The sequence below is a fragment of the Schistocerca serialis genome, chromosome 1 (assembly GCF_023864345.2).
Source record: "Schistocerca serialis cubense isolate TAMUIC-IGC-003099 chromosome 1, iqSchSeri2.2, whole genome shotgun sequence".
Classification (NCBI taxonomy): domain Eukaryota; kingdom Metazoa; phylum Arthropoda; class Insecta; order Orthoptera; family Acrididae; genus Schistocerca; species Schistocerca serialis.
Genome location: NC_064638.1, coordinates 1186015789 through 1186035893, shown reverse-complemented (window position 1 = coordinate 1186035893; position 20105 = coordinate 1186015789). Strand labels below are relative to the sequence as shown.

At 44.7% G+C, this 20105-nt stretch overlaps 1 protein-coding gene across 1 annotated transcript in view; it reads left to right on the top strand.

The window, feature by feature from the left end:
* Positions 1-20105, top strand: part of LOC126418759 (uncharacterized) — a 462747-nt gene that overhangs the window by 89031 nt on the left and 353611 nt on the right. The window lies entirely within an intron of this gene.

The following is a 20105-nucleotide window of genomic DNA, read 5'->3' as shown; positions in this document are numbered from 1 at the left end:
GACTTAACTGCTGTGGTCATTAGTCCCCTAGAACTTAGAACTAATTAAACCTAACTAACCTAAGGACATCACACACATCCATGCCCGAGGCAGGATTCGAACCTGCGACCGTAGCGGTCGCGCAGTTCCAGACTGTAGCGCCTAGAACCGCTCGGCCACCCCGGCTGGCATTTGGAGGTAACGACGTTAAAATTTTAATTTAATTGGCTCTGAGCCCTATGGGACTTAACATCTGAGGTCATCAGTCCCCTAGAACTTAGAACTAATTAAACATATCTAACCTAAGGACATAACACACATCCATGCCCGAGGCAGAATTCGAACCTGCGACCGTAGTGGTCGCGCTGTTCCAGACGGTAGCACCTAGAACCGCTCGGCCACCCCGGCCGGCATTTGGAGGTAACGACGTTAAGAATGTAAGCGCTCTGCAACAGGAGCGAAATTGGTTCCAGTGTATGAACAGCACATCTAATTAGTTTGAGACATGCATCTCGTGAGAAGAAACGGATGACAATCAGCTTTTCTAGTGTAACTCGTAAATGAAAGTAAGACGGCCAATAAAAGATGCACCATTTGTAGCGAGACTTTGGAAATCGTTTCGTGGAAGCAAGTTATTCATGAAGTTGCAAGAAAAGCACGATTACGCACTGTGCAGGCGATCCATCCCTTAACGCTTCATCAGAGAAGTAATGCAGTCGGACACATTGACACCTACCGTCATGGATGTCAGCGTTAATCGCACAGATCGGATGAAGACGTGGAAGCGATAAAACCTGCTCCCAGGCGCACGCCGCTTTCTGTGTTTTGGCACCGTGAAAAATTATACCTGATGGGCTGCCGCAGCATTCTATTTAAGAGACAAGTTTGTGATACATTTTGCGTACCGGAACAGGTCCTGGAGAATAAATTATTAACCGCCGTACGACAATCATGCGCTTGATTCAAATCAAGCTCCTCGGAAGATTTTAATTATCTTAATTTTATACAGCAAGGTGGAAAAATGGTTAATGAACAGTTTGTGATCATCAGATTGTGCGTCAATATTATGTGATAAATCTCAAAGAAGAATGGAAAACAAAACTGAGAATCCGTTAGATGATGATCTCTTAGATTTTAGGAAATGTAAAGGCATCAGGCAGGCAGTTCTGACGCCACCCTTTGATCGCGGAAGCAAGGTTTGAAAAATCAGGATACGTTCATAGGATGCGTCGACCATAAAAAGGTGTTCAACAATGTAAAATGGTGCAAGACGTTCGAAATTGTGAGGAAAATAGATGAAAATTATAGGGAGAGACGGGTAATAAAGAGTTAGTGCAAGAACCAAAAGGGAAAAACAAGAATGGAAATCAAAGAATTAAGTGCTCGGAGGTGTAAGACAGGGCTGTACTATTTTACCCGTACTATTAAATCTACACGTCAAGAAGCAATTACGGAAGTAAAAGTTGAAGAATGGGATTAAAATTCAGGGGGAAAGAATAAGATATGCTGTTGACATTGCTATCCTCACTGAAAGTGAGGAAGAATTATAAGAACTGTTAAATGGTTTGAACGATCTAATGAGCACCAATTATAAGTTGGGAAGACATCGAAGAAAGACAGAAAGTAATGCGGAGTAGCAGAAATGTAAATATCGACAAGCTTAGCATCAAAATTGTGGACGAGGCAATTAAGGAGTTCCGCTACTTTCGAACAACGATGTCATCTGTCCCATCGAATTTGGGAAGGATGGACAAGGAAGTCGGCCATGCCCTTTCAAAGTAACCATCTTGGCGTTTGCCTGAAGCCATTTAGGTAAATCACGGATAACCTGAATCAGGGTCCGGAACCACGCGGCTCCTACAGTCGCAGGTTCGAATCCTGCCTCGGACATGGATGTGTGTGATGTCGTTAGGTTAGTTGGGTTTACGTAGTTCTAAATCTAAGGGGCTGATGATTTCAAATGGCTCTGAGCACTATGGGACTTCACTGCTGTAGTCATCAGTCCCCTAGAACTTAGAATTACCAAAACCTAACTAACCTAAGGACATCACACACATCCATGCCCGAGGCAGGATTCGAACCTGCGACCGTAGCGGTCGCGCAGTTCCAGACTGAAGCGCCTAGAACCGCTCGAGGGTCTGAAGACCTCAGATGTTAAGTCCCATAGTGCTTAGAGCGATTTGAACCTAAAACGGGATGGCTGGACGCGGATTTGAACCGTCGTCCTCCCGAATGCGAGTCCAGTGTGCTAACCAATGCGCCACCACTCTCGGTAAAGTGCGGAGTTGAGTGATGTTACTGTAAGAGAGGGGGCGTGGGTTTTTTTTTTGCATAGAAAACGCTAAATGCAAAAGGAAATGAACAAATTGTAGAGCAAATTGCTTTTCAATACATTGTGGGAGTGAACAGTGATCAATGTGTTATAAATATTTACTATCAAAAACAGTCTTGATCGCAATTTATTTATTACGGTGACCGGTTTCGACCACTACTGTGGTCATCTACAGACCAATGACTAAGAACCTCCTTCTGGTGGTCGCGATTTACCACCAGAAGGAGGTTCTTACTCATTGGTCTGTAGATGACCACAGTAGTGGTCGAAACCGGTCACCGTAATAAATAAATTGTGATCAAGACTATTTTTGATAGTAAAAAAAAATTGTAGAACACTGTATCCGCGTACAGTATAAAAACAGTTCGGTGGCGATGATCGTATTAGCATGACAAGCTATCCTTGCAAGAAGCAGCATCTTCGAGGCAATGGTTTGTGAACAATAACATTCCTCAAATAGACTGGATTACCCAGAGTTCTGACCGGGACTCAATGGAACACATTCGGTACACTTTGTAAGTTAGCGTATCGATTTCGCTCCAGACTCGAAGCGCCCAGTATTCTTCCCTGGTGTTCTCTGGATTCGCCAATTAAGGAAGAATGGGCTACCATTCAATCGCTCCGTAGATTTCCACAGACCTAATTGAAAATGTCTCCAGCAGAGTTCAAGCCGTGATAAAGGCGAACGGTGGACACACTGCGTATTAACGTCTAGTAATAGATGTCCGGATACTTTTTGTGAGATAGTGTAGCTGCACTTCTGCTTTGTTTCTGAATTTCAGTTCTCCAGTCTACCTTGCGGGCCTTGCACTTCGGGACGCGAGGAACTGCGCAGAATTGGCTTAGCCACAGCCTACGGCTTATTTCGCAGAATGACTTTCACTCTGTAGTGGAGTGTGCGCAGTTATGAAACTTCCTACAAACTTCTAATTGTAAATTGTCTTCACGGGCTTGCAGCCGGATCACGTTGTGCAAATTTCACAGTATTTCCTCAGAGCAACTGTCCGACATCTTCAGGTGGTTCAACGGTCAGTTGCTCCGAGGAAATACTGTGGAATTTGTACAACGTGATCCGACGGCGAACCCGTGAAGACTATTAACACGGCCGCCGGGAAAGCTTGAAGAGTCACAAACTTCCAATTCTTTTCATATGATAATCTCATCTCACGTATATGACGCGCACCAGTTACAACGATCGTGTTAGTGCGTGTCTAGGGGATGAAAAGTGTTCAATTTTACCAAGTAAGTCTTACAAGCGGAGATTTATGCCTCATAAATCAGGCATCGGGTCTTTGTTTCGAATTGTTTCCCCTTGCACTTATTGTGTAACCTTTTGACTGTCGAGAAGTTGATTTGGAGCACTTTCGAGCATAATGGTGCCAGTACACGCCGTCGGCAGGCTAATGAATCTTTTCTTTCGTCGCTCCCCTTTGGTAGACAGAATGTGAAACAGTTCCGAAAATAACAACGGAGCCGACCACGCATTTCCAGGACCATTACCGACGAAATGCGCGTTCAGGAAAAAGTGGCAACGGGACTGTTCGGAATAATGGACGACCATCTCCGAGCATGAGTTGGCAAAACGTTATGAAGGGGAACAAAGGACTTGCGCCCTGCACCCAGCCGCTCTCGGTGTTTTTACTGGCGTAAATACGACAGCGTTAGTTGCTCCTGACGTGTCACTCTTGTGGACAGACGCTCTGGCTTCTGTACAAGTGGCCACTTTTTAACTATTTTAGGGTTTTTCAAAACGAGGGCAAAGTTTTTTTTCCCAGAATGCAGCCTCAAAGAAGATCAGTTATGTTTTCTTTCATATTGGCTACAATTTACGAGACACTATTTTCATCCTGAAAAAAAACCTTTACAATACGGGTACTGAAAAAAGGACCATCTGATGCGTTGAGGTTGGTCTCTGCTTGGAGCTGGACGAAACTGTCGCATAATATGGTCAGAAGCCTGCCTTCTGCCGTAAGATCCTAATTGGCGTCTGTGAAGTTGATATTATCTTGCTCAAGGTTTAATGCTACTCTTTACACGTGGCTTGCGTTTCAGTTGTAAATGTAGCTGCGAAGGGCGCCTGTTGACTATACGACAATTGGGCAGAAAGAGAAGCACGTTATCTCTTTCTCTAGAATGACGCTAAGGAGATGTTGCATATACATATATACACCGCAAGCTGCCAATGGTGCATGGCGAAGGGTATCTTGTACCACTGCTAATCATTCCCTTTTCACTTCCACTCACAAATGGAGCAAGGGAAAAACGACTGTCTATTTTCTTCCATGTGAGCCCTAAGCATCGTTATCCTGTCTCCGCGGTCGTTGCACGAGATATAAGTTGGTGGCTGTAGAACCTTTCTGCAATCTGTCACAAACGCCAATTACCTAAACTTTCTCAAAAGTTTTAGTTCTTTGGGGAGCGCAGTGCGAAATATGTCTTTTCTCAATAGAGTTTCGCGAAACGAATTTCTTCCATCCATTCAGTTCCATTTACAAAATTCTTCGTGTCTTGGACGAACCTACAAGTAACAAATCTAGCAGCATGCCATTGAATTGCTTCGATATCTTCCTTTAATCCGATCTATTGGAGATTCCAAACATTCAAGGAGAATGGGTCGCATAAGCGTTCTGTACACGGTCTCCTTTATGGATGAACTACACTTTCTTGGAATTCTCCAAATAAATCGAAGTCGACCATTCGCCTACCTTACTTGCCCGTTCCGTTTCGAGTCGCTTTACAACGTCATTGCTAGATATTTAAAGACGCGACTGTGTCAAGTAGCACACCTCTGATACTGTAATTGAACATTGAAAGATTGTTTTTCGTACTCGTCCGGAGTAAATTACATTTGTCCACATTTAAAGTAAATGGGAATTAAGTGCAAGGTATCCTGTGTCGTACAGTCACTTGACGACGCCACTTTCCCGTACAACAGAGCATCATCAGCAAACAGTACCAGACTGCTGCTCATCCAAACCGTCAGGTGGTTTGTATAAACGGCGGTCTTATCAAATTTTATGAATGGATCCCCCTCATTAGAATCATATGTCTTCACTTTATGAGGCCTTACGGACAGTTTTGCAATTTAGTCCTGGACAGTCTGATGCTCAGCTGTTCGCAACTGTTCGTAATCGTATTGCAGCCAAATACAGTTAATGTCTAAATAGTCAGGAGCGTGAGTGCGGAGCGTCACCGTTCTTCAGGTTGTAGTACCAGGAGTACGTTCTCCTGCCTTTTGTTGTTCAAATGGCACATGAAGTGTGTCCAACCTCCACCGTGCTCCTCCCTTGGCTAAGAACGGCTAATTCAACGACTGAACTAAATCACAGATCTCTCAAAGTCATTCGAATCAATGCAAAAGGCGAAGGCAACCAATGGCTATTTTCAGAGACAGTCATTAGAAAGATTGATATCCAGAGTCCACCTCCTTCAAACCGGTGCATATACGAACATGCTGTGATCCCTTTTTCTCTTTGTGAACATTGTTTTCTCCTCGAGGGATCTGTAGTAAATTGTGCTTAAGAATGATACCAATACGCTCTTTAAATTTCGAGATTTCGTCTAGCCAAATGATCCTCATCGATTTGAACTTTAAGCGCCTGTAGAAGTAATGTTTGTAGCACCCGTTTACACACACGAAAAAGGTAATGAAACCCATTCAAATTAATAACAAGTCACTTACTACCTGTCACACGGTGACGACCACTTCAATGTTATACTGCTAGTTTCAGACCTGGCCTCATCTTCAAGGCCGCGGGGTAGCCGAGAGGTATCAGGCGTCTTGTCACGGTCCGCGCGGCTTCCCCCGTCGGAGGTTCGAATCCTCCCTCGGGCATGGGTATGTGTGTCGCCCTTAGCTTAAGTTAGTTTAAGTTCGATTAAGTAATGTGTAAGCTTAGGGACCGATGACCTCAGCAGTTTGGTCCCATAAGACCTTACTACAAATTTCGGAATTTCTTCTTCAGGTAGACGGCCGTGGTGGCCGAGCGGTTCTAGGCGCTTCAGTCCGGAACCGAGCAACCGCTACGGTCGCAGGTTCGAATCTTGCCTCGAGCATGGATGTGTGTGATGTCCTTAGGTTAGTTAGGTTTAAGTAGTTCTAAGTTCTAGGGGAGTGATGAGCTCAGCCGTTAAGCCCCGTAGTGCTCAGAGCCATTCGAGCCATCTTCAGGTACAATTCATACAAGCAGTTACAACGTAAAGAGAAAACATTTAAATGTAGTAACAAATATCGAAATGTAATGCATTCCTAAAATATTTGTTGGTTGCTTTAAGTATTTTACTTCCAAGTTATGGTTTCCTTTAGTTGTACATAAAGAATTTATACAAGTAGGGCATTGTTAGTACAACTTTAAATCAATCAGTAAGTAATTTGCAGTAGGCAGTTATTATTGATCTGAATATTTTTACGTTGTTACTGATAGTGGCATAGAATAATGAATGACAATATGACGTAGACCGTACTGTCGTTTGTTCTGAACTTGCAATCGTGAGCACATTGCTCTTAGCCTTTATTATATGAAATGATGTTTGTTTCAGTCTTTCGTTACTTGAGCGAAGTCATATTCCGTTTCTGTTTCACTTCTGAGAATTTAAATTTCTATTTTAGAACTTGCCTCACGTATCAGTTCTACATCGTTATTTCGTTGCCCAAACTTACATCAACCAATCCGTTCACGAGCGTCGGGAAAAGCATACTATTGCCTGTCCTGTTTGTTGAGAGTGAGCATGAAATTCTCAACTGTAGAATATTCCATTCAGTGATGCTCCATTTGACATTCAAGTTTTTCACAATTATATGCTTGGATAAAATCTTCTCAGAGATTTCGAAGATAATCACCATCTTCTTGGTAAGGAGCTAGGCATTATGGATTGTTGCTCGATTTCTCATTTTATCTATTATTGCTGTGAAACTGTCAAGATAGAGATACATTCGAGAGGACTGAAGTTCAAATTTCAATACTGCCACCCATAATGTGGTTTCCATTGTTCCTAGATGGTAAATGTCGGCATGGTTACCTTTGTAAAGAACACAGTCGATTTCTTTTTCCACTCTTGTAAAATTTGTACATGTGCTCCGTCTCCAGTGACCTAAACCTAGACATGACGTTAAATCTTTAAATAAATTTGCATTGCAATATTGCTATTAACGTGGGGATTTTGTGACGCTTTTCTATTTCCACGAAGACGAAATCAACTATCATGTTGGCCCGTTCATTACCCAGTCACCGGACACAAGATTCAGAGACTCTTTCGCTTCTCATCTACATTCAAAAACTGCTTTAGAATCTCGGAATGAGCAGACCAAGGGCTTCCCTATCATGTCATCAACTCCTAATCCAGTATGCATAGAAGGGAATGACTGAACAGGATTACGAGAAGTTCTCTCGTCAGATTACCTCACGCGCCGTTTTACAGAAGAATTTATGCAGTACGTCTTGGGCGTTTGAGTCTGTACAGGTGTTCCGTATGATTGATTCATAGTCAGCCTTCGAGAGCAGGACATCTGCATACACAGGCGTTCGGCTGGAAGTCTCAATTTGCATATTTCAATGTACAAATAGTTCTTCCCAGGCGCTCTTTTTTTTCCGGTTCCCGGGTTCACAAAAACAGATACGTTAGCAGTCGGTTGCTCAGTGTAGAGGCACACCCAAGTGTGCACAAAAGTATGTCGCCTTGCATGAGAACATTCACTGTGAAACTGTACTTTGGCATCGTAAGTGGCATTATTACAGGTACCAGCGAGATCGCCAGTCATAGAGTTTGCTGTTATGCATACGAGGTGTGGCTAGAAAAAAACCGGACTAGTACTGGTGAAACAATAAAACGAATGCAATAAGGCTGAAAGTCGTGTGGCCTGTCACGTGACTCTCGCTCCGCCTACTGCTCGAGTTTCATCTGCCTCCTGCACTCAGTCTGCCCGTGGCGTCTGTTTTAAGTAGTTGACGTTTTGTCTGTGCGTCGGAAAATGTTGAGTGTACAGAAAGAACAGCGTTTTAACATCAAATTTTGTTTCCAACTAGGAAAATCTGCAAGTGAAACGTTTGTAATGTTACAACAAGTGCACGGCGATGATTGTTTATCGCGAATACAAGTGTTTGAGTGGTTTAAACGATTTAAAGATGGCCGCGAAGACACCAGTGATGACACTCGCACTGGCAGACCTTTGTCAGCAAAAACTGATGCAAACATTGAAAAAATCGGTAAACTTGTTCGACAAGATCGCCGTTTAACAATCAGAGCAGTGTCTGAGTTAACAGGAGTCGACAAGGAAAGTGTTAGGCAGATTCTTCATGAAAGCTTCAACATGAACAAAGTGTGTTCAAAAATGGTTCCAAAGTGTCTCACAATTGAACAGAAGGAACGCCGAAGAATGATTTGTTCTGACATCCTGGAAAACATTGAAAGTGATCCCACCTTCTTACAAAATCGATGCATTGGAAAACTCCTGGTTCTCCACGACAAAAAAAAAGCACGAATGTCAAAATCGAAATTCAAGGCAATGATTGTTTTTTTTTACATCAAAGGGATTGTGCACATTGATTGGGTACCAGAGGGACAAACAGTGAATCAGCATTACTACATTAGCGTCCTGGCTACCCTACGTGAGCGAGTACGGAGAAAACGGAACGATTTGTGGAGAAAAAAGTCATGGATCCTTCACCAAGACAATGCCCCAGCTCACAGTGCGTTGTCAGTGAAGACGTTTTTGGCAAAACACAACATTCCCATCTTAGATCATCCATCCTACTCACCTGATTTCGCCCCCTGTGACTTTTTTCTTTTCCCTAAAGTCAAGTCAGCTCTGAAAGGAACTAGATTTGAGACTGTTGAAGCAGTAAAAGAAAAAGCGACGGAAGTAATGTATGGACTTACCGAAAATGATCTGCAGCATTGCTATGAACAGTGGAAAATTCGTATGGAGCGGAGTAGAGACCGAGGAGGAGAGTACATTGAAGGAGATAACATGAAATTGTAAATAATTGTAAATAAATGTTTTTTCCAGCATCAGTCCGGTTTTTTTCTAGCCGTACCTCGTATGTTGGTGTCAGTTTAATAACCCCGCCGTTCGTAGATCGTTCTCCCGTCTTTCACAAGATTGTTCTCACTTTTTTCTTTCTTTTTGCTTCTGTTGATGATATTGCATGTGTAAAGTACAAAACTGAACTTTGATTCCTGTACCCTGTTCCAACAGGCTGGTTTAGTCGTCAAATAGAAGCAAAGCGACGGCGTTGAAGCTGACGAAAACGTGTGTCTCTACACAGCAGTGAGTTCAAGTCAGCTGTCGAATCCGTCACTCTTCATTCATTTCTGCTTTTGTCTGCAAACAGAACAATTGGACCGTTTTAAAACGAACCTTGATTAGATGGGAATGAATGTTGTTGTGCGTCACGAGTCAGTGAAACAGACAGCGAAGCACCGTGAATAGAACGTAATTGATGATTTCGTTACTGATATAATGCTCATTATTTGGGCGCCGGAGCTGATTTTCTGCAAAACTTTAATCTGAAACCGACTGTTGAGGCTCAGTGGAAATACTGTTTATTTCATACTGGGTGTATTCCACTAACAGGTGCAGAGGCTAAGAAGGAAAGTGAGGATTCGGCACGGTCATTAGAGCTGCAGCATAAGCTCCGATTCGACAAGTGTGAGGAAGGGAATCGATTACGTACTTTTCAAAGGAACACCAAAACAGCCCTTGCCTTGCTAAAGAAGAACAACTCGGAAACACAGAATGCTAGACATATTGAGATCAAATAGAAACAATAAACGGCAAGTCAAGATGTGTTGGATTAAAGGTCACTAGGAAACGGAACTACAGATAGTCTAGCCACACAGACAACATCCGATGGCGAAGAAAAGCATTCCGAAGAACCTAGAAACGACTCCAGAAATATAGACGACTAACAAGAAACGAACGGAATAAAAAATGGTTCAAATGGCTCTTGTGGGACTTAACATCAGTCCCCTAGACTTAGAACTACTTAAACCTAACTAACCTAAAGACATCACACACATCCATGCCCGAGGCAGGTTTCGAACCTGCGACCGTAGCAGCAGTGCGGTTCCGGGCTGAAGCGCCTAGAACCTAGGGGCCACAACGGCCGGTGAATGGAATAAAGAATACGCTTAATCTGCGGAATCAAGAGGGAGACATTATGGTAGTATATCACCAGTAATATTACTTAAACCTTGGTAAAGGAAGAATTATTTTGGCAGAAATTTTCTTTCCACTGTAGCACGACTGAACTATCAAGCATGCTTCCGACAGCATCTGCATCTCGTGTAAGCTGCTGAGTCACCGTTTTGTGTATGTGGAATCGCGGATGGTGTGAACCACTTGTTCTCTAGATGCGACAATGGAAGACAACAGTCTGCAACATGGCTTCGGCGTCTAGTGGCGTTAAAATATCCCCTTCTAACACCTGTGCTGACGCTCCTGGGGACGAGAGACTACAGGGAATACTAGGAACGCTTTCTCTTCCTGTGCGCAGAAAAATTAAACACTTAATATAAATAAATGCAGTCAGATGAATCAGTGCTAAATTGAGACAGAAGAAACTTGTATACCTCATTTCCTTGTTAATCTAAAACTAAACGCCTCCTGAACAGGCCATGAAGGCCCAACGTACCGACCGGCCGCCGTGTCATCCTCAGCCCAAGGGCGTCACTGGATGCGGATATGGAGGGACATGTCGTCAGCACACCGCACTCCCGACCGTTTGTCAGTTTCCGAGACTGGATCCGCTACTTCTCAATCAAGTAGCTCCTCAGTTTGCCTCACAAGGGCTGAAATGCGCCCCACTTGGAGACAGCGCTCGACAGACCGGGTGGTCACCCATCCAAGTGCTAGCGCAGCCCGACAGCGCTTAACTTCGGTGATCTGACGGGAACTGGTGTTACCACTGCGGCAAGGCCGTTGGCCCTTGTTAATCTACACGACGTAATACTCTTGTAGGACACATGCAGCAAGTACACGGTCCAGTCACATTAATGTGATCACCTGTCAAAAGCTTGAATGACCACCTTTTTCACCGCAGCATGCAGGAAGAGAATCAGTGAGGAACTGGAAGGTAACAACAGGGATGTGGAGCCATGCCCACTCCAGCACAGTGACCAACTGCGCTAGGTTTCTCGGGTGAGGAGCCATGCTGCGAACAGTCCGATCGAGCTCATCCGACAAAATATCGATTGGGTTGTATCCGGAGAGGTTGATGGCCAGGGCACTACGGTAAATTCATTTTCGTACTACTCGAACAGTCCACGGGTGTACTGCCGGTCCATAGTGTCCAACGGGCACAATATTTCGGCGATCAGATATGTCGCCATCGTCAGGTGCGCTGACGAACTGAGCTCCTGACGGCTGGCGGCTGACGGCCGCCAGCCCTCCGGAGCTCAGTTCGTCAGCGCACCTGACGATGGCAACATGTCTGATAGCCGAAATATTGTGCCCGTTGGACTCTATAGACCGGCAGCACACCCGTGGACTTTTCGAGCAAGAAATACGCCGGGAGAAACTGAAGAATCACATCATTTTCGTACTGTTCGAACCACGCCCGTACACAGCGAGCTGTGTGTCACGCATTCTCCTTCCGACAAATTCCATCATGCCGAGGAAATAAGCGAACTTCTCGTAGGGATGCTTGATCCATTGTGCCTTCTAGATTGTCAAGAACACACAGGGAATGCCAAGAAAACGTTCCCCAGACCATGACGCTCCCTCCTCCGGCCTGGACCGTTCCGAAGATAGTTTGCAGAGCCGTACACGCCAACGGCCATCTGTCGGATGGAGCGTAAAACGTGATTCATCTGCAAAGCCACCTGTCCCGACTCAGTGGACGTCCAGTAACAAACAAATTACAGCCATCGTCGCCGATGAACAATAGTCAGCATGGATCCATGAACCAAGGGCCTACTACTGAGGCCCAGCCGGCCGTTGTGGCCGAGCGGTTCCAGGCGCTCCAGTCCGGAACCGCACTGCTGCTACGGTCGCAGGTTCGAATCCTGCCTCGGGCATGGATGTGTGTGATGTCCTTAGGTTTAAGTAGTTCTAAGTCTAGGGGACTGATGAGCTCAGATGTTAAGTCCCATAGTGTTTAGAGCCATTTGAAACATTTGAACTGAGCGTCATGCGCACCAACGTTCGCTGAACGGTCCTTGAGGGGACACTGTTGGTAGCCCATTGGTTCATATGTTACTCAACAGCTGCACGTCTTTTGGCCCGTCCACACAGCCGCAGTCGAAGTTCATCCCTGTCAACTATGGTCCATTGTGCACCATAGGTGTCTTGGCGCCCCTTTCGGATAGCGCCATTTTACAACGCGCGGTATACTTTAGTACGGCTGCACGGGAGCAGTTTACAAACTTATCCGTTTCGGAAATAATTCCATACGTGGCGCGATAGCCAATGATCATACCGCTTTGGACGTAAGATAAATCGCTACGTTCCGACATTACGCCGGCCGGTGTAGCCATGCGGTTCTAGGCGCTTTAGTCTGGAACCGCACGACCGCTACGGTCGCAGGTTCGAATCCTGCCTCGGGTATGGGTGTGTGTGTAATGTCCTTAGGTTAGTTAGGTTTAAGTAATTCTAAGTCTAGTGGACTGATGACCTCAGGTGTTAAGTCCCATAGTGCTCAGGGCCATTTGAACCGGCATTACGAAAACGACTGCACTGTTCTTCCCATCCCTGCGACACGCTTTATGTATGCTCCAATGCTGTTGCTGCCACCTGCCATCTGTGAGTGGTTACTGCACGTTTACGTCAAACACGGGCGTTGATCACATTAACGTGACTGGATCGTGCATATTGGCAGTATTACCAATAATGCAAGTCTATCAGTTACAGTATCTAGTTATTATATACTGTGTACTCACCACTACGGTCTTATCTCTGTTTTATTCCTTGTTTTGTTTTCAGTGCTCTAACATACTGTCTAATTCTGAACCTTCGTCATAACTAATTATATCTTTCCCTGTACTTAAAATAAAGTTGCCTCTGACCTGCACAAATCAGTTAAAAAGTGCTAAGAAATTACGAGAATTAAGTACTAAAAATTAAAAATTGTGTGTAGATGGACGCAAAAGCAACATTCCAATAAAAAAGTCCACCCCCCACCCATCCGAATTTAATCCAAAATTTCCACAAATGGCAGGATGGTTTCTTCAAGGACAATGCCGATATCCTTCTGCATCCGCCCCTAAAACGAGGTTGGGAACTGTATGTTGGTTGGTTGGTTCGTTCATTTGGAGTAGGGGCCCAAAGAGCGAGGTCATCGCTCCCATCGGATTAGGGAAGGATGGGGAAGGAAATCGCCCGTGCCCTCTCAAAGGAACCATCCCGGCATTAGCCAGAAGTGATTTAGGGAAATCGAATCAAAAATGGTTCAAATGGCTCTGAGCACTATGGGACTTAACAACTTAGGTCATCAGTCCCCTAGAACTTAGAACTACTTAAACCTAACTAACCTAAGGACGTCACACACATCCACGCCTGAGGCAGGATTCGAGCCTGCGACCGTAGTGGTCGCGCGGTTCCAGACTGAAGCGCCTAGAATCGCTCGGCCACAGCGGCGGTCTTAGGGAAATCACAGAAAACCTAACTGAGGTCGCCGGACGCGGGTTTGAACCTTCATCCTTCCGAATGCGAGCCCAGTGCGCTAACCACTGCGCCACATCGCTGGGTGATCCGTATGTAAGAGCCTCGTCGTGAGCGGTACATTCCGTTGGATCTATCGTCCGATTCTGCCTTCCACTTCAGTTATCAACCAGTTATTATCAAGGCCATAAAAATTATATGATGTGATTCACTTGTGAAGTACAGTGAATCGTTCTGAAACGCCCAGTGGAAATGGACGCCGCAGGACGCTCAGTCTGTAGCACAGGCCTGAGTGTTCGGTGGGCGGCAGGCGGCGTGGGCCAGCTAGTAAAAGTCGAAAGGGAAGTAGCTGCGCTCTCGAGGAACCATAAAAGGAGGTTCCCATCTGAGTCTGTCACCAGCAAACCTCTCCTACTCCCACGGCGGCGGAGACAGAAGCAGTAGTAAGGAGGTGGTCTTTTTCTTCGCACACACGTGGCTGCTGAACGATTACGGAGAGGAGAGGAGTCGGCCGACTGGCGCCAGAGCGCTACCTGCACCGTCTGTGGCGCCAGACGGGTGCCGCCCGGTAAGGAAGCAGGCGTGGGCGTCCGTGAGTCAGGCCCCGTCTGGGGCAGCACCCACGCCCGCGCTGCCTTCGTTTCCCACGACCGCGCCCTCCCCGCGCCTCAAACTCTCCGACTGGCGCTCTGGTTTCACACACTCCGCGCGCGTTGCGCCACATATGGAACAGTGAGGGGCACGGCTCGGTGGTTAAGATGTTGACGTTGTATCCTCGTCTAGCGAGAACATTGACATAGAGACCCAACATACACTACTGGTCATTAAAATTGCTACACCACGAAGATGACGTGCTACAGACGCGAAATTTAACCGACAGGAAGTAGATGCTGTGATATGCAAATGATTAGCTTTTCAGAGCATTCACACAACTGTTGGAGCCGGTGGCGACACCTACAACGTGCTGACATGAGGAAAGTTTCCAACCGATTTCTCATACACAAACAGCAGTTGACCGGCGTTGCCTGGTGAAACGTTGTTGTGATGCCTCGTATAAGGAGGAGAAATGCGTACCATCACGTTTTCAACTTTGATGAAGGTCGGATTGTAGCCTAACGCGACTGCGGTTTATCGTATCGCGACATTGCTGCTCGCGTTGGTCGAGATCCAATGACTGTTAGCAGAATATGGAATCGGTGGGTTCAGGAGGGTAATACGGAACGCCGTGCTGGATCCCAACGGCCTCGTATCACTAGCAGTCGAGATGACAGGCATCTTATCCGCATGGCTATAACGGATCGTGCAGCCACGTCTCGATCCCTGAGTCAACATATGGCGACGTTTGCAAGACAACAACCATCTGCACGAACAGTTGGACGACGTTTGCAGCAGCATGGACTATCAGCTCGGAGACCATGGCAGCGGTTACCCTTGACGCTGCATTACAGACAAGAGTGCCTGCGATGGTGTACTCAACGACGAACCTGCGTGCACGGATGGCAAAACGTCATTTTTTCGGATGAATCTAGGTTCGGTTTACAGCATCATGATGTTTGCATCCGTGTTTGGCGACATTGCGGTGAACGCATATTGGAAGCGTGTATTCGTCATCGCCATACTAGCGTATCACCCGGCGTGATGGTATGGGGTGCCATTGGTTGCACGTCTCGGTCACCTCTTGTTCGCATTGACGGCACTCTGAACAGTGGACGTTACATTTCAGATGTGTACGATCCGTGGCTCTACCCTTCATTCGATCCCTGCGAAACCCTACATTTCAGCAGGATAATGCACGACCGCATGTTGCAGGTCCTGTACGGGCCTTCCTGGATAGAGAAAATGTTCGACTGCTGCCCTGGCCAGCACATTCTCCAGATCTCTCACCAATTGGAAACGTCTGGTCAATGGTGGCCGAGCAACTGGCTCGTCACAATACGCCAGTCACTACTCTTGATGAACTGTGCTATCGTGTTGAAGCTGCATGGGCAGCTGTGCCTTTACACGCCATCCAAGCTGTTTGACTCAATGCCCAGGCGTATCAAGGCCATTATTACGGCGCGAGGTGGTTGTTCTGGGTACTGGTTTCTCAGGATCTATGCACCCAAATTGCGTGAAAATGTTCTCACATGTCAGTTCTAGTATAATATATTTGTCCAATGAATACCCGTTTATCGTCTGCATTTGTTCTTGGTGTAGCAATTTTAATGGCCAGTGGTATACTATTGATACACAGCGAAGCAGCAAAGAAACTGATGTGAGAATGCGTATTGGCTCTGAGCGCTATGGGACTCAACTGCTGAGGTCATTAGTCCCCTAGAACTTAGAACTAGTTAAACCTAACTAACCTAAGGACATCACAAACATCCATGCCCGAGGCAGTATTCGAACCTGCGACCGTAGCGGTCTTGCGGTTCCAGACTGCAGCGCCTTTAACCGCACGGCCACTTCGGCCGGCAGAATGCGTATTCAAATACAGTTATGGAAACAGGCAGAATACGTCTCTGTAAGGGTTTGGGCATGTGCAGCTGGAATGATATGGGACCCCTGTTACGTCTAGATACGACTATCACTAGTGAAATGTACGTAAGTATCCTGTCCGAACACTAGCATCCGTTCATGCCCATTGTGCATTCCGACGGACTTCGGCAATTCCAGCAGGACTTTGCGACATCACACGCGTTCAGAATTGCTACAGAGTGGCTCCAGGAACACTTTTCTGAGTTTAAACAGTTCCGATGGCCGCTAAACTCCCTAGACATCAACATTATTGAGCATATCTGGGATGGCTTGCAACGTGCTGTTCAGAAGAGTGGTCCACCCCCTCGTACTCTTTCGGATTTATGGAGAGCCCTGCAGGATCCATGGTGTCAATTCCCTCCAGCATTACTTCAGATATCAGGCAAGTCCATGCCACATCGTGTTGCGGCGGTTCTGCGATTTCGCGGGGGTCATACACGATATTAGGCAGGCGTACCACCTTCTTTGGATCTTCAGTGTATATATAACAAGTTCGTGTTAGGGACGGATGCAGGTGGATGTCGGCATTGTCCTTTTCGAAGAAACTATCCTGCATTTGTGGAAACCGTGGATGAAATTCGGGCGGCCGGGGGTTGCGGGGGGGGGGGGGGGGGGGGGGGGGGGGGTTTTTTTACTGGCATGATACCCATGCGGCTATTTATATACAATTTTTAATCTTTAGTACTTAATTTTCATACTTGCTTTGCATCTTTTTAATTGATTTAGATAGGCCGGAGGATATAACTTTTTTTTGCAGTACAGGGAAATATATCAAGTTTTACAAAAGGAAGATTCTGTATGGAATAAATTTTAAATCCGAAATTCGTAATCAGGTATAGAAGATTGAGATGTAAAAGCATTTATGCATCACTTGTATGCAAAAAGCTGATACATAAATTTCAAAGTTAACCAAGCCTGGGTGGTAAATAATAGAAAAATGATGAAAATGTGACTAACTGTCTTCACTAATGTGCGACAAACCTGGACCTTTACATTATCTCCTAGATAAGAAGAAGTTCTGAGCCACGAATACATTCACGTAGGAAGTTGAGTATTAAAATTTTTGCTCGTTACATCGTCCAATTTAGAACTGTTTTGTAACATTGCTGGTTCTCGTATTACATCTAAAAATGCAGTTACATATCATAGAACTTCGTAACAATAACTTCTAAATCTGTCATGGAGAGTAGTGGTGTTAGTATCGATGCATACGTTAAGAGCTATGGGCACTTCTTCATCTTCGATTTTGTGAAACACATCTTTTCTACTGCAAGATCTTTGGTTTCCATGCTTTTGGAGGAGGTATCATGGACCAATAGAAGGAAAAAATGTCCGGTAAATGTGGCCTCAAAAATGCTCACCTTAGGAGCTATTGGCACTTGCTCATTGTTACTGTAAAACACATCTCTTCTATTGAACAAGTGTTTATACCTCTTAAGGTATGCATTTTAGTGCTCATGTTTATTTGGCACATTTTTTGTTGTTTTGGTCCATATTGTCACCTCTGAAAGTCGCCTACCCCTAGAGTCTCAGCAACAACAATACGGTACATCTATTCCGCTATCACAGGTATCAGGAAGATTTTCGCTTATAACTTTTTACTGGATCGTTTCTGGACACGGTCCTTTACCTCACATTAACACATTTACCTTCTCCATCAGTCTTGAAAGTTTTTAACATCGTGATGGAATTATCCTATGTACGGAAAATGGCAACTGACGCCGAGGTAAACTTGTAGTTTTAAAGCGTAAGCTGAATACCCAGAGGCTTGTGAAATCAAATGAAATTTCTTGAAATGTCCTGTATTATGTAGAAGTAACTTTTTATCCCTAACGCAGGCTCACAAAGACTTGGACCTACGTTTCTGCGCGAACGCTTCGAGAAAGCATCAGGCACTCAAAATTATGTGTTCCGGTGAGGACAGAATAAGATACGATCGCTTTTAAATGGCCCACAGCGAAAATTACAGCACTTGCTGAGGACAGAATACAGATACAATTATTTTTAATTGGCCCAGCGCGAAAATTACTCCACCGGGTAATCGCGTGTCTTGTATAACGAGTGGAACAAACCCGCCCACTTAACGCAATGGCTCAAATATTTGCGAACAAGTTTGCGAGGTACTCTGGTGTAAATAACGTGACCTTCACAGTGTCTTACGAGAAAATTCAATTGGCACCGTATCCCTTCTGGCAGCGGGAAAATGGCAGTTGTAGCCCGTATATTTCAAAAATAGCTTTAGCTCCAGTTGTGGAATAACTACGTTGTAATAGATGTAGGCAAAAATAAAGGCGCGATTGTCCTAGATAATTTACATTTTTATCAACTGTAGTAAAACGTTTTGCAATCTTAAATGCCATGACAATTGCCTTTGACCGTAGTGTTTCCCAGTTTTTGTCAAAATTTTCTTTGTATAGATAAGCGGTTTCAATATCTGTAGTCACCTTATAAGGTAATAAAGTTACCTGTTTTTCCGCTTCCATTTAACTGTTTCTTATTAATGTTTTCGGAAATACCTTTGTTTTCATTTCAGTCTTATAAAATTGACGACAGCTGTAAAGCGGGAACGTGTTATCTATTCAAAGGAAGCTAAATGTGACGTAGACTTTGAATTCTATGGCTTGTAAAGGCCGGTGTTCAAGTTTGTGCAGCGTTTGGTTGCAAAGATATGTGAAAGGAAGTAATATTTCTTTTCACAAGTGAAGATTTTTAAACATTGAAAACAATGTTGCGAACGCATTCTTCTGAATTAGGACAGTGAATTTAGAGACTGAAGCTAAGGTGTGATATAAACAAGCAGATGTGAATGGTCTCTATTCTAGAGTATTTATTTATGTGTAAATAGTACCAATGAAGGCAAGACACATTGTGTATCTGTCCCAAAAGAATATGTTGGTTCTCAGATCTTCACGTCGATAAATGACGAAGATTTTGAGACTAACTGAGTACAAGAGTTCCCTCTATAACTGACGTTTCGTAATGTATAAAACTTCATATATAGATATGATATCGACATCTGTACTGAATGAAGCGAAAACCATAAAACGCAAACGCTTATTTTGGTAAAAACCGGAAATTATGAAGAGCAATGCATGTCATCTCTTGTAAAAGCATAATAAAACACACGACACGTATTGTTGGGGAACTGTCAGAAAAGTAAGAGCTTCCTGCCGGGCTTATATTTCCTCTCGTTGTCTACAGGAAGCGGCGAGCTAAGTGACTTCCATCGAACAAATACAGGAATTCACTGAAGAACTGTAATTCCGTTGCTTGTATAAAGGATAAATTCTCAGTAAAAAGTTTCAAAATTTTACCCTTACAGCTGGTCAAACGTAAAAAACGATAACCATGACATTAATACGGAGAGTTTAGGAGAAATTAGATTAATCGTAACACTATATGTGTAAAAATAATACAATAAGACGCTGAACTGATAACGTCAATGCTTGACTTGAGACAGAAATATGAAAAACTGTAAATGTCAGCTTCACTTCGCATGGCGGAAAGACAGTGTTTCGCACTCCGTCACGTGATTTACCTTTTGGTTTCAACATGGGGAAGGTTGAGGCGAGACCAGTCTGTATGTATTACACTACTGGCCATTAAAATTGCTACACCACGGAGATGACGTGCTACAGACGCGAAATTTAACCGACAGGAAGAAGGTGCTGTGATATG